The 16,097-nt window shown below is 43.7% G+C and overlaps 1 protein-coding gene and 1 pseudogene across 2 annotated transcripts in view; one reads left to right on the top strand and one right to left on the bottom strand.

Annotated features, from left to right (window-relative positions):
* The window catches only part of LOC311601317 (uncharacterized protein), a 318,508-nt gene that overhangs the window by 161,528 nt on the left and 140,883 nt on the right, over positions 1-16,097 (top strand). The window lies entirely within an intron of this gene.
* On the bottom strand, positions 11,355-12,435 carry LOC311601314 (actin, cytoplasmic 2-like; annotated as a pseudogene). Its single transcript has one exon. The product of its transcript is annotated as an actin, cytoplasmic 2-like (transcript).

The raw sequence follows: 16,097 nt of genomic DNA, 5'->3' as shown, positions 1-16,097 counted from the left end.
CACAGACCCTCATGTGTTTCGTTGCTATTTCACAACTGGAATTTTGCCACTGTTACAAATGGAACCACAACATACATAGCTGGTTTGAGGGGTGCAACCCATGGGTTGAGAACCCTGTCTGTGGGAGAGTTACAATGTATCCATCCTTCCTCTCTTCTCCACCCACCCTATCAACTACCTATGAGGTCAACTTCATGGACACATGAACTTTATGTTGTGACTTTGATGTTATGTTTAGTTTACTTTTTATAGAGTTTTACACAATACATAACAGTAACGTAGTACTTCCAAAAACTAACAGTTTGCCACTGACAAATTTCATCAACAACAACAACAAAATACTTAAAGTTGTAAGGGGTAACGAGCTGCTAAAGGAAGGTAGCCTCGGTTGTGTCTCAATTCCCTAAAGAGTAGTTAGTTGGGTTGGAGAGATGGCTCAGAGGTTAAGAGCACTGGCTGTTCTTCCAAAGGTCCTGACTTCCATTCCCAGTAACCACATGGTGGCTCACAACCATCTATAACAAGATCTGGTGCCCTCTTCTGGCCTGATGGCTTACATGCAGGCAGAACATTGTGTACTTAATAAATCTTTTAAAAAAAAGAAAAGAAAAGAAAAAAGAGTAGTTAGTTGTTCCAAGCAGGCCTTCTCAGGAAATTTTATATTAAAGTGGGATCGGCTTTCTCTATAGTACAATTCAATCTCATGGTATTAATAGATAGAAATGTGATGCAGCTAAAATAAACATATTTTGATATATAAGGGTTTGTATATAAAGATTGAGATGGATAGGTATTTGCAAAAAAAACAAAAAACAAAAACAAAAACAAAAACGCAAGAAGCTTTCTCATAACCTATAAAATCTCAAGTAAGTTGTTTAAAGTACACAGAGAATGCTTGAGACCCTCCAGGAGGGAGATCACAGCCACAGGAGGGCAAAGGGCACAAACTCTGCTCCAGAGTTTCCTTCCCTTCGAGGGGTTTCCTAGGCTTTCAGTCTTAAGGACCCATTCTGGGCTCAGCCTTGTGGTCACCAGGTAGCACAGGCCTCCAGCTCACAGTGTCCTGGCCATGAATCCAGGTTCAAGTCGAAAGATCCCCACCCCAGGTGAGGGGATGCACAGCACCACAGAATACCATTGGTTAGACCTGCCCAAGCTGCTCCTGTAAAACTGTTGAGGGAAGTTTACAGATATCCACTCAGGTGCCTTTGTCCAGCCCCTGACACATCTATTCTTTTTTTTTCTTTCTTCTTTCTTTTCTTTTTCTTTTTTTCCCCCAGAGACAGGGTCTCTCTGTGTATCCTTGGCTATGCTGAACTCACTTTGTAGACCAGGCTGGCCTTGAACTCAGTTCTCAGCCTCCCTCTGCTTCCTGAGTGTTGAAATTTGAGGTTTGGTCTTCTGCAGACCACTGTGAGATCACTGGAGCAGGCTGCTCTAACCATTAGGGACACTATTGGATCAGGCACATCCTGAGGACCTCTAAAGAGGGCAGGGGCAAGTGTCCATAACAGCAGGCCCAGAAAGAAGTCAAAAAGGAGTGTCAGGGGATGGGCCAGGGCTGAATGGAGAAGGATTCTTGAGAAAACATGGAAGTAAGGATAGGGTGCCCTGCAGCAGGAGCACTGGTGCTGCTCTTGTGGGTGGGGCTGTGACTGTCATAGTGGTGGGCGGGGCTTGTATGCTAGGGTGGAAGGGTGGGTGGATCTGGACCTAGTAAGTGTTAGAGAAGGAAACTTTGTGCACTGTAGAATCCCTTGGGAACAGGTACTGGCAGGGGAGGGGGATGGGCGGTGTTCTGGAGTGCATAGACCTGAGCCAGAAAGGTAGACATACTGAGGCAGAGGTGTTAGGGCCAACCTGGGTGTGTTGGGCCCAGTAAATTACTAGGGAAGCAGGAAGTGGTGAGGTGTTGGGGGCGTGGCTATGGATCCTGCTGTGTGGAGGTAAGGGGCAGCCAGGGTGGGAGGCTAGGTGATCTCTTACAAAATTGGGCTGGGCTCTGGATCTTGACCTGAGAGGGGGCAGGGTCACCCTAAGAGCAGGATGGGGCTGTGTAGGTGTACACTAGTGTGGGGTTGTGAGAGCTGACTGAAGAGTGGTGGACTGAGCTCTCTTGCTGATGCAGGGCTTGATTGAGGTCCTCTGGCCTTTAGCTCAGTGCTGGATTGTGTCAGTATAACTTTTGATACCTACTGAGTGTTGTCTGGACCTGCCGAAGGAGAAGAGTGTCCAAGGGCTGTTTCTGCTGTGGCAGTTGTTGTGGGCTGGGCTTTGTGAGTGGTGAGATAAGTGAGCAGGGAATGCAGAGGACCAGGCCAAGGTTATGATGTGAGTGGTCACTTTCTGAGGAGGGGGCAGAAGGCTGAATCCTCACTTGACCTTCATTTGGTAGAGAATACCTGTAGCAGTGGGGCACTGTGACCTGCTGAGATAGAGTAGTGGGTGGGGGCTGTGGTTGCAAAGGTCAAGGAAGGGCAGCGGGTTTCAACCTTCCTAATGCTGTGACTCTAACACAGCCCCTCATGTGTTTTGTTGCTATTTCATTACTGGAATTTTGACACTGTTACAAATGGAACCTCAACATACATAGCTGTTGTGGGGGTTGAGCCCCATGGGATGAGAACCCTGTCTGTAGGGGGCAGTGAAGCATTGTACATTCACAGGGAGAAGCTGTGAGTGCTGAGTTAAAGAGCTGTAGGTGCAGGTGGGAGAACAGAAGCTTTCTCTGCTGCCTTAGCTTTTGCTGGAGTTGTTTTTAATGGGGCTGTGATGACTTAGGTAGTAGTGGAAGGCGGGGCTTGATGCTTAGGTGCAGCTGAGGCTGATGATGTAGGCATAGTGGGCAGAGCTTGCAAGCCAAGGTAGGAGACTTGAGCAGTGACAGGTCTGCCTCCTGTCTGGCCAGTTGATGGACAAGATGAGGGCTGAGTGAAGTGTAAAGTGTTGGCAAAACTACTGAATGCAGTGGAGAAGAGGGAACCTGTTTGTGTGGGCTGAAGCAACTCTTGTGGGTGGGGCTGTGAGTGCTTTCCTAGGTGGGCTGCATTTGGACTGGATATTCCCAGGAAGGGCCAATCCTCTTTCCTATTTCCTTTTTGGAAGGAATATTAAGTGTTCAGCTCTGGTTATCTTAAGTAGGCATATTTGGAGTTATTAACAATGAATGCTCTACCCAAATTTTGAGAGACTCTCTGACCAGACCACCCAAGCGCCGAGTCAAAATGCAGTGGCAAGGATGACTGGTTTAAACAGAACTAAGAGCTTTTTTCCTTGTGGCCATTTGTCCCTCCTGCCAGAGAGTTGGCCTTGACTCAGCATTTCAGCCTATAAAGTGGGACAATGGGCAATGTCATTCTCTTCTGTCACTTTTTTTCCCTAGTAATATTAGGGGCGCTGTTATTGGGGCCTAGAAAGGCTGAAAAGGTAGTCAAAGGCTAGGTAATGGGGCACTTACCAAAAGCATCTGTTTAGCTGATCCAGCTGAAGAGACAGAGAGTAGTCCCATCTTTGAGATTGGTTTATATCAACTTCCCGTAGGTCCAGCTCTCAGCAGCTCTGGATGGAGTCTGTTAGCCAGGTAAAAACTTGTTGAGGCACATACAGACTAGGGACAAAAGTTAAAGTTGTGTCTATAAGACATCTGGGGTAGGCTTATGCCTTTGAGACCCAGTAAAAGCGTGGACATTCTTTTCTCACTCAGAATAATTGGTATACAGATTGGGCAGACTTGTTTCTAGCATGATGAGAGGCACCCTCAGGTCTATATTCAGTATACCACCAAAGGGAAATTAAAATCTTGTGCTTGGGAGTAATTAGTAAGTAGTCAGTGTTCCATCTTATCAGAACTTTTATCCCTGATCTCTCCAAGGCCTTTATCATGAAGTGGTGTTGAATTTTGCCACATGATTTTTAGCATCTAATGAGGTGATCATGTTTCATTTTTCCTTCCATGGTTTATATGACAGATTACGTTGATGGGCTTTTATATGTTGAACCACTTCTGTATTCCTGGGATGGAGCCTACTTGGTCGTGGCCAGTGATATCTTTGATGAGTCCTTGGATTCAGTTTGTGAGTATTTTTTTCATCAGTGTTCATAAGGGAAATTGGCCTGAATTTTTTTTCTTTGATGGGTCTTTGTCTGTTTTAGGTAACAGAATGACTGTGGCCCCATAGAGTGAGTTTGGCAATGTTCCTTCTGTTTCTATTTTGTGCAATATTTTGAAGGGTATTGGTATTAGCTCTTCTTTGAAAGTCTGGTAGAATTCTGAGCTAAAATTATCTGGCCCTGAGGCTTCCCCCCCCCCTTGTTGGGAGACATACAATGACTGCTTCTTTTCCTTAGGGGTTATGGAGATGTTGTTCTGTTTTGTTTTTCCTTTCTGATTTTGTTGATTTAGATATTTTCTCTCTGCCTTTTAGTTAGTTTGGCTAAGTGTGTGTCTTTTGTCTATCTTGTTGACTTTCTGAAAGGACTGCCCCTTGATTCCCTTCATACTTCCTCTTAAAGAACTGCTTCTTGCTTCTGTTCACTCTTAGTCTTGTTCTCTGTTTCTAGTTTGTTGACTTCAGCTTGAGTTTGATTATTTGCAGCCATCTATTCCTCTTGGGTGTGTCAGCCTCTTTTGTTGTGGAAGCTTCCAGAGAAGCTGTTAATTGACTAGTATGGAATGTCCCCAATTTCTGTATGAAGGCGCTTAGTACTATGAACTTTCCTCTTAGTACTGCTTTCATTGTGTCCCATAAGCTAGGGTATGTTGCGCCTTCATTTTCATTGAATTTTAGACAGTCTTTAATTTTTTTTTAAATTTCTTCCCTGGCCCAGTTGTCACTGAGTAGGGAGTTGCTCATTTTCCATGATTGTGTAGGGTTTTTGTTATTTCTGTTGTTCAGATCCATCTTAATCCATGGTGATGTGGGAAAGCAGAATGAGTAATTTCAATTTTTGTATACGGTTTGCTTTGTGTGCGACTATATACTGCCAATTTTCGAGAAGGTTCCATGCGGCACAAAGAAGAGAGAGTACTCTTTTGTGTTGGGTGAAAAATTCTGTAGATAACCATTGGATCCATTGGATTCATTGTTTCTCTATTATGTTTCTGCCTCAGTGATCTGTCCGTTGGATAGAATGGGGCACTGAATTCTCCCACAATTGAGGTATCTGCATCGTTCTGTGCTTTTACCTTTAATAACACGTTTGTTTTGGATTTTTTAAATATTTTTTAAAATAATTCTTGTTGCCCTTGGATATTGGTCAAAGATGTTCTGAATTGGAATGCCCTGTTGGTAGGCTTTTCCTTTGGTGAGAATGGCATATTCTTCCCCATCTCTTTTCATTAATTTTGGTGGAAATTCTATTGCTTCATGCTGTACTACTCTATTAAAGAGCTGGCTCTGGAGTTGGATTAGACACCCTGTCTCCCAACCCAAGCATGCTTGTTTTAAATTTTCCTCCTACGTACCTGTCCTGGGTCAGGAGACCATCTGACACTAAGACAAAGATAGAAAGCAAAGTTAAACTTCCCAAGAAAAGACACTATGTGACCTCAAAGGGCTAAAATATAAGCCATACGTTAGGATCTTAAAAAAATTATTTTAATATATATATACACACACACATACACAATAGATTATCTATAGCAAGAAGAACCATGACATAATCAGGAATTATATAAATGTTACATTCTTAGTGTTTTAGCTATTTGTATTTGACAGCCTTGAAGAAGACATCTTTCCTATCTTGGTGCATCTACATTTCTGAATGTAAATCGGTCTCCATCACATACTGTCATTATCAACTTAGAACACCTATCTAGACCTGAATACATCTTAACCCCTAAACAACTAAGCTTCATTGTAAAACTAAGTTTCTGTCAGAGATATTGGGCCAGAAGGCCGAAGAAGATTCTCAATGTTATAGAGAGTTTTGGGAGACTAGTCAGGTAGAAAACTGTCTCTGATATATTTTCATTTGGAGAGTTACTAACCTGCACTCCTGGCACATTCAGATAATCAAGTTTATTTCTTCTCAAGTCTCTGAGGGAGTTGAATATCAGGTAGCTTACTTTTACTTGAGTTCTTTTTTCTTAGCCATTCTGACTAATGTAAGACAGACTCTCAGAGTCGTTTTGATTTGTATATCCCTGATGACTAAGGATGTTGAACATTTTAAAAAGTGTTTCTAGGCTACTTGAGATCTCTGTTGAGAATTCCCTGCTTAAGCAGCACCCCATTTTAAAAATTGGGTTATTTTGTTGATGTTTAATTTCTTGAGTTAGTTCTATAGTTTGGATATTAGCCCTTTATCTGATGTAGGATTCTTGAAGATCTTTTCCAAATCTTTGGACGGCTGTTTTGTTCTATTAACAGTGTCCTTTGCCTTACAGAAGCTTTTCAGTTTCAAGAGGTCTATTTTCAATTCCCATAAAACTACCAACAATTCTTTACAGACCATGAAAGTACAATTCTCAACTTCAACTGGATAAACAAAAAGCTCAGAATAGCTAAAACAATCCTATACAATAAAAGAACTTCTGGTGGTATCTCCATGCCTGATCTCAAGCTGTACAATAGAGCAACAGTAATAAAAACAGCATGATACTGGCATAGAAACAGACTGGTTGATCCATGGAATCAAATCAAAGACCCAGAAGTAAACCCACACATCTATGGGCATTTGATTTTGACAAAAAAGCCAAGGCCATACAATGGAAAAAAGAGAGCATCTTCGACAAATGATGCTGGTCTAACTGGATGATTGTATATAGAAAAATGCAAATAGAGCCACATTTATCGCTCTACACAAAACTCACGTCAAAGTGGATCAAAGAACTCAACATAACACCAGAAACACGAAATATATTAGAAGAGAAAGTGAGGAACAGCCTTGAGCTAATTGGCACAGGAGACAACTTCCTGAACAGAACACCAACAGCTCAGGCTCTAAGATCAACAATTAATAAAGGGGACCTTGTGAAATTGAAAAGCTCCTGTAATGCATAGGGCACTGTCAACAGAACAAACTGGCAGCCTATAGACTGAGAAAAGATCTTTGCCAATCCTACATGCAGCAAGGGGCTAATATTCAAAATATATAAAGAACTTAAGAAATTAAAAACCAACAAAACACACACCACAATTTTAAAAATGGGGTATAGAGCAAAACAGAATTCTCAACAAAGGTATAGCGAATGTCCAAGAAACACCTAGAGAAGTACTCAATGTCCTTAGTTATCAAAGAAACCCAAATCAAAATGACTCTGAGATTTCATCTTACACCTACCAGAATGTATAACATGCTGGTGAGGATGTGGAGAAAGGGGAACACTCCTCTATTTCTGGTGGGAACGCAAATTTGTACAACCACTTTGCAAATCAATATGGCATTTTCACAGAAAATTGGAAATATCTCTACCTCAAGACCCAGCTTTACCACTCCTGCGCATATACCCAAAACATATTCCACCATACACAACGACATTTGCTCAACTGTGTTCATAGCAGTTTTACTCATAATAGCCAGAATCTGGACACATTCTTGATGTCCCTCAACTGAAGAATGGATAAAGAAATTGTGGTTTATTTACACAGTGCGATATTACTAGGCAACTAAAAACAAGGTAATTATGAAATTGTCAGATGGATGGAACTAGAAAAGATCATCCTGCGTGAGGCAACCCAGACTCAGAAAGACACACATGGTATGTACTCACTTATAAGTGGATATTAGCCATATAGTAAAGGATAAACATACTACAATCTACAGACCCAAAGATGCTAAATTAGAAAGAGGGCCCAAAGGAGGATGCTTGAATCTCATTCAGAAGAGGAAGTAGAATGGAGAGCAGAAGTGGTTGAAGAGAGGGTACAGGATAAAAGAGAGGGTGCTGAGGGAAGCTAGGGCAGGAATCAGATGTGGGGAGAGCAGGGCCAGGAGGACAGAGGGCTTTCAGAGAGAAAAGAAACTGTGGGCAGAGGCCATCTCTGAGACGAGCTGAAGAGTCACGACAGGGTAGGCTCCTGGGGGTATATGAGGGTGACTCTAGCTGAGACTCCTGGCATCAGGGGACATCGAGACTGAAGAGGCCACCTCCTAGCCAGTCAGGGCTTCCGGTGGAGGGAAGGGGACACCAACCAATCCAGAAAACCTTTGACCCAAAATTTATTGTGCCTACAAGATGTGCAGGAATAAAAATGGAGCAGAGATTGAGGGAATGTCCAACCAATGACTGGTCCAATGTGAAATCCACCCCTGGGAGAGAAGCAGCCTCTGACACCATGTATGATTCTCTGCTATGCTTGCAGACAGGAGCCTAGCATAACTGTCCTCTGAGAAACTCCACCTAGCAGCGGATGGAAACAGATATTGAAACCCACAGGCATACATTAGGTGGAGCTCAGAAAGTCTGTGGAAGAGTGGAGGGATGGATAGCCGGACCTAGAGGAGACAAGAAATTTGTAGGAAGACCAAGAGTGTCAACTAACCTAGGCCCATGGGGGCTTACAGAGACTGAATCACCAACCGAAGAGCATGCATGGGCTGGACCTAGGCTCTTGACTCATATGTAGCTGATGGGCAGCTTGGTCTTCATGTGCGTCCCCTTGAATGCAGAGCAGGGGCTGTCCCTGACACGGACTTTGTTGCCTGCTTGTGGATCACTTTCCACTAGCTGGCCTCAGTGGAAGGGGATGTGCTTCGTCCTGAAGCAACTTGATGTGCCATGGTGGATTGGTAGGAAGTGGGTGAGGAAAAGGGCAGCAGTAAAGGCAGAAGAGGGTAGGAGAGCGGGACCTAGAGGAGAGGAGGGAGGGGGCTGCGATCTGGATGTAAGGTAAAAAAAAAATCAATTAAGAAAAAGAATAAAGCATTGCTTAGAATCGCTAGTAGAATGTTTCTATTCTCATGTGTATTTCTGTATTCCTGCTGTAACAACTAACCATAAACCTAGTGCCTTGAAACAGCACAAGTTAATTATATTGCAATTCTGCATAGTAGGTACCCAACATAGGTCTCTTTGGGATGTAACCATGGTGTCAGCAAGGTGGTTGTCCATTCCAACCTTTGCTTTTGAAACCTTCTGCATGCCTTGGTTTGTGATCTCCTTGATCCTTCCACCATGTTCAGATCTAGCAACGGGAGGTACAGCCCTCTCACATGACATTTTTCTGGCTCATTTCTCTTTTTGTCATCCTTTTCCTTTGCAGTATGCTAAGGACCATAGTGGACCAACCCAGAGAGCGTCTCATGTCCATATTTTATGATTTGATAATCATTGCATGTAATAACATTTGCAGCTTTATTTTTTCACTGGACTTGTAACATATTCATTGGATATGGAGACAAGAAGGTGGATACTCTGGAGAGACTGTAACTGGGCTATCTATAGCATGTTCTTATAGGTTTCTCTCATGTACAATTGTGTTCATCCCATCTATAGCTCCCAAATATTTCATCCATTTATTATAGCAGCATCTAAAAAGAATCACTATTATCTGAAATTTATCAGTTCCAAAATCTCAAATTTCATCATTTAAACTCAGCTATTAAAAACAAGGAATTGCAGAAATTTGTGGACAAATGGATGGAACTAGAAATGATCATAATGAGTGAGTTAACCCAGAAGCAGAAAGAGTCATGGGGCATGTCCCATGAAAGTCTTCACTTACCAGGAAAGTGGGACAGAGGGGAGGACATCCTGTTGTGTCCCTAGGTGAGAGAAGCATGGGAGAATGTGGAAATAGAAGGATCCAAAGGGTCCTAGAAACCTACAAGAAAATTAATTGATTATGATAAGTGAATCTGGGCCCAAGAGTCCTGCTCAAACTATGGCACCAGCCAAGGACAATACGTGCAGTAAACTTGGAACCCCTACCCAGATCAATCAATGGACAGGACATTCTTCACAGTTGACTGGAGAGTGGGGTCTGACTTTCACATGAACTCTAGTGCCCCATATTTGACCACATCCCCTGGATGGGGAGGCCTGGTGGCACTCAGAGGAAGGATAGCAGGCTACCAAGAAGAGACTTGATACCCTGTGAGCATATACAGGGGGAGGAAGTCCCCCTCATTCACAGTCATAGGGGAGGGGAGTAAGGGAAAAATGGAAGGGAGGGAGGAATGGGAGGATACAAGGGATGGGATAACCATTGAGATGTAATATGAAAAAATTAATAAAATATATTTTTAAAAATAAATTAAGTGTGGGTTCGGTTCTGGGTATAGTCCCTTTTAGGGTACGATGCCTTTCTAGCTAGCACAGCTCTGAACGTCAAGAGACTTTCAGTGGCTCCCAAACTTTGATGATGATCTGGAATACTGGTGATATGCACTCCTATTCACAAAGGGAGAGTACAATGAAATCAAGCCACCATTTTTGCAAACAAATTTTAAATGCAAGGAAACCAAATCCTGTTAGTTTTCAAGACCTAGAAAGAACGAGGCTGGTGGCTTCACCCTTTCTGTTGACCAGCAGCAGCTACGCACTCAGGGTCCACACTCCCACCCTAGTCACCCTTCTGTCACCCATATAAGGCACTGCATAGTTCCAGGATATTATTTCATCAGCCTTTGGAAGACTTCTGCATGTGGGTGTTTGGTGCTCAGACAGCCTTTTTTCATATAATAATCTCTGTGCCCTATTTAGTCTGAAGCAGCAGTGTTTCTCCTCGTATAGAATGAATGGTCAAGAACTGTGGGCCTCCCACGTTCCTCATGGATCTTTTTTTTTTTTTGGTAAGGTGTGCACTTTTATTAAATTGTCTCAAGTCAGTGTACAGGCAAGGCCTGGCTACCTCAACACCTCAGCCCACCCCCAGGGAGACCAAATCCTTCATACATCAAGTTGAGGGGACCAAAAAACAAATGGGGAGCACGGATGGCTGACTGACCATTCAAAAATTAAAAAACAAATGTAAAGTACTATTAAGGCAGAAGGTTTAAAAAAATTTTTGCAGTACATAATTTATACAGAAGCAATGCTGTCACCTCGCCAGTGTGAACTCAGGGAGTGGACTTGGCCATCCTCCTCTAGGGACTAAAGGTAGCTTTTGGGAGAATGAGGGACTTCCTGTAGCCATATCCCATGGATACTTGGAATGACTAAAACGAAACAAAAAACAAAACCAAAAATGTACAATCAAGGTCCTCAGCCACATTGTAGAACTTTGGGGGATGCTTGCTCCAACAGACTGCTGTTGCCTTCACCATTCCAGTTTTTAAATCCTGAGTCAATAGTGCCAAAACAAACAAAAAAACTTTAGAAAAAATTAAAAATAAAACAAAAACAAATAAAGCCATTCCAATGTTGTCTCATGGTTTTTTGTTTTTTCCTCCCTGGGCACGTTAGGTTTTGTCAAAAGAATGGGTGTTAAAACGCAGCTTAGTAACAGTCCATCTATAAGCATTTGTGGTGGACGATGGAGGACCTGGACTCATTGACCTCCTGCTTGCTGATCCACATCTGCTGGAAGGTGGACAGTGAGGCTAAGATGGAGCCACCGATCCATACTGAGTACTTGTGCTCATGAGGAGCAATGACCTTGATCTTCATGGTGCGAAGAGCCAGAGCAGTGATCTCCTTCTGCATCTGGTCAGCAATGCTTGGGTACATGGTGGTGCCACCCGACAGCACTGTGTTGGCACAGAGGTCTTCGCAGATATCAAGGTCACACTTCATGATGGAATTGGATGTAGTTTCATGGATACCACAGGATTCCATACTCAGAAAGGAAGGCTGGAGAAGAGCCTCAGGGCAGCGGAACTGCTCCTTGCCAGTTGTGATGACCTGGCCATCAGGAAGCTCATAGCTCTTCTCCAGGGAGGAAGAGGATGCAGCAGTGGCCATCTCTTGTTAGAAGTCCAGGGGAACATACCACAGCTTCTCTTTGATGTCATGCACGATTTCCCTTTCAGCTCTCCTTGTGAAGCTGTAGCCACACTTGGTCAGGATCTTCACGAGGTCAGGTCCCGGCCAGTCAGGTCCAGATGCAGGATGGCATGAGGAAGACTGTGGCCCTCATAGATGGGCACAGTGTGGGGGACCCCGTCTCCAGAGTCCATTACAATGCCAGTGGTACGACCAGATGCATACAGGGACAGCACAGCCTGGATGGCTGCGTACATGGCTGGGGTGTTAAAGGTCTCAAACATGATCTCAGTCATCTTTTCACGGTTAGCCTTGGGGTTCAGGGGGGCCTCGGAATGTAGCATAGGGTGCTCATCGGGGGCCTCACACAGCTTGTTATAGAAGGTGTGGTGCCAGATTTTCTCCATATTGTCCCGGTTGGTGACGATGTCGTGTTCAGTGGGGTTCAGGGTCAGGATGCCTCTCTTGCTCTGGGCCTCATCGCCCACGTAGAAGTCCTTCTGATCCATACACACCATCACGCTCTGGTGTGGCAGGTATGGACCAGCGACAGAAGAGCTGCGAGATCACTCACTGGGGATGAGGACTCTACCCATCATGGATCTTTTAATGCAAGACTCTCCTTCAAAGATCTTTCTGAAGTGATACTTTATTTTTTTTAAAGCTGCCATGATAGTTGACTTTCCATACAGGCCCAAGATCAGCACACTCCAAGCTATCAGTAGTTAGTGTTGCAAACACAGGTATGATGGAAACACATTAACTAAATGGTTCTCTCCTCCCCTTTCCCCAACACCCTAAAGGTCACACATTCATCCCTGCCACCTAGGAATTACAGACAGCCTGATCATAGTGTGTAGCATGGACTGCTCATAAGTTGCCCGGCATGGGGCTGCTTCCCTTCCTCTGAAATGTATAAAATGTATAAAAAGGGACTCCAAATCCACAGAGGGGCTTGAGCACCCTCATCCTTGCTGTCTCTCCAGAGTGTTACTAACTCTTCTAATACATATTTTACTCCAAAGACATCCAGTTCGGTACCCTGTCTTGAGCTTCTATCCAGTAGCTGTGACATTTGCAGAAGGAGCCACGTGGATCTTAGCAACAGCGAAGAACCTTCCCTGTGTCCAAATACACTTTTCTCCCCTTACTCTTGGGGCCTAACACTCAATGTCCCCAGTGGATCCCAGAAGCAGTGGAGAGTGCCAAACAGTCTACTTTCTTTCATATGCCTGAGGCAAGAAGAGATACAGATTTTGGTGTTTGGAATATACATGTATATAATCAAATGTCATAGGAATGAGACTGTAGTCCAAACATAGACTCAATTTTGTTTATTTTTATTTTTTAAAATATTTTATTACTTTATTCGTATTACATCTAAATTGGTAGCCCATCTCTTGTATCCTCCCATTCCTCCCTCCCTCCTGCTTCCCCCCTACTCCCCTCCCCTATATCTGTGACTGAGGGGGACCTCCTCCCCCTGTATATGCTCATAGGGTATCAAGTCTCTTCTTGGTAGCCTCTATCCTTCCTCTGAGTGCCACCAGGCCTCCCCATGCAGGGGATGTGGTCAAAAATGGGGCACCAGAGTTTGTTTGAAAGTCAGACCTCCCTCTCCACTCAACAGTGGAGAATGTCCTGTCCATTGGCTAGGTCTGGGTAGGGTTGGAAGTTTACTGCATGTTTTGTCCTTGGCTGGTGCTATAGTTTGAACAGGACCCCAGGATCCAGATCCACCTGTCATAATGTTCTTCTTGTAGGTTTCTAGGACCCTCTGGATCCTTCTATTTCCCCTTTCTCCCATGCTTCTCTCACCTAAAGTCCCTATAGGATGTCCTCCCCTCTGACCCACTTTCCTGGTAAGTAAAGTCTTTCATGGGACTAGCTACAGGAGACAACTTCCTGAACAGATCACCAACAGCCCAGGCCTTAAGGTCAACAATTAATAAATGGGACCTCATGAGGCTGAGAAGCTTCTGTAAGGAAGGAGACACTGTCAGTAGAACAAAGCGACAGCTTACAAACTGGGAAAAGATCTTCACCAATCCTTCATCTGACAAAGGTCTAATATCCAAAATATATAAAGAACTCAAGAAATTAAACACCACCAAACCAAATAAGCCAATTGAGAAATGAGGTTCAGAACTAAACAGAGAATTCTCAACAGAGGAATGTCAAATGGCTGAGAAACACTTAAAAGAAATGCTCAGCCTTGTTAGTCATCAGAGAAATGCAAATCAATTTTGTTTAAAATAAACCTTATCACATAGCCTGAAATGACTTGTGTATCTGGAACAAAGTTTTCAAGGGTGGACTTTTTCACTCAACTGTGTTGGTTTTCCAATGGTTTTTGATTGTGTAGTATTTGGTATTTTTAGTTACCAAATGAGGGCTAAGCAACCTGGACCTTTTAACCCCTTCTATGTAGGCACCCCTCTCAGAAAGTTCAACTTATAAATCAAGTGGAGTACAGGAGTGCTGCGATTTATTTATTTATTTTAAAAAGGAGAAAAGGCTCAAGGACATGGGTGAGGAAGGGATGAGAAGTGCAGCTGAGGGAGGAGCTCAGTGTTGGGGTGATGGACAGGGCAAGGGAGCCTAAGGGAGCAGTGAGGCTGTGGGGTAAGGGGACAGTCATGGGCGTGGCATCTCTCAGCTTCGCAGTGAATCCAAGGCATGGGATGTACACATTCTTGGTGATTTTGTGTTGACACATGCTTTGTGGTCCTACTTGGCAGCATACTTCTCTCCTCACTACCACAGCTGCTTTCTTCTCTGTTCTTCCTATTTTGCATTCAGCTCCCCAACAGCCAGGTACAGATTCTGGGTCTGGTTCACCAAATCCTGGCTCTTACCAAATTATGGCTTGGTCCTTCCTTCCTTCCTTTCTTTCTTCCTTCCTTCTTTTCTTCCTTCCTTCCTTCCCTCCTTCCTTCCTTCCCTCCTTCCTTCCTTCTAGCCTTCCTTGTGCAGCCAGAAGTCGACAATTAGTTGTGTGAATATTTTCCTTGAATCCACAAACTTTTTTTTGGCAGTCCTGTGTCATTTACTTATATTCATCTGGAAACACCACAACTCTGAGCCTGCACCAGTGCAATTGAATGTGGCTGCAGAAACCCACACAGACACCCTGAGTAAATACTCTCTTATTAAAGTAAGGGCCATTAATCCTCAGATGGGTTCTTGATGCAGCCCTGCAATCACGCCAAAGTTCCAGAGAGCATCCACCCTTCTGTCTCCCAGGAGACTACTGCAAGTTTTCTCCCCTCATATCACTAGACTATACTCATCCCTGCTGAATATCTGCCTGGGTTGGCACTCCTACCAAGCCCAGGGTATTCTTAAACTCAACCACCTGTATAAATCTCTCAAGGGAGGGATTGGGATTACAGTTGCCCCCCCCCTTTCCCCACTCTTCATGCTGCCATTTGTTGGTTTCCCCCATAGCCTGGTGGTTTCACTTCTTGCCAGCCCATCCTCCTTTTTCACCTTTTGCATTTCCTCCTTGTCCTCTATTCTGCCTTAAAATGTAGGATTGTTCAGGGCCTAGTTCTGAAGGTGCTTCTCTTGTACCACATACAGAATCTTGCCAAGAGCCTGTCCTGTGGCTTAGTAGTAATTAAATGATAATTGCCCATTCCCATTTCCAGCCTTGATATTGACTCAGGACTCTAGACCTTTCTATGTAACCAGCTCTACCCTGTCTTCTTCATCTCAGTTAAACCACCTCCATCATTCATGTTTCTTTGACTAATACTCTGAGCACCCTCCTTGACTCCAGTTTGTAAGTATTCATTAAATTTCATGCTGTCATCTAATATTCACATTTCTTCCATCAAACTCCATCTAGAATTTTATTTCCTTCCCTCTGTTTGATACAAGTCAGGGTCACGCTTCTCCTGGATTGTTCCAGCAGCCTCCCAAAAGTGTCCTAACTTCTACGTGTGACATCTCATTTTCATTAGGAAATAAGTCTGATGGGTTACTTGAAGATAGAAAAGATTATGGTGCTCCCTGATTCATAGCCTTCAGTTTCTTTCCATGCCATTTAAACTGATGGTCAAAGTCTCCTGTGATGGCCTGGGAGGCCTTGCATGATTCCCACCCCTACCTTAAAACATACTAGAGGAAGCTGTGCTTTGGTGGTGCTTACTTCTGTATGTCTGTGTATCCAAAACAAGATAGTTCATGTCCTTCAGGTTTCAGCAAAAAGCGCATCCTCTCA

The sequence above is a fragment of the Acomys minous genome (assembly GCF_964271855.1).
Source record: "Acomys minous genome assembly, chromosome: 7".
NCBI lineage: Eukaryota > Metazoa > Chordata > Mammalia > Rodentia > Muridae > Acomys > Acomys minous.
This window is presented reverse-complemented; position numbering and strand designations above follow the sequence as displayed.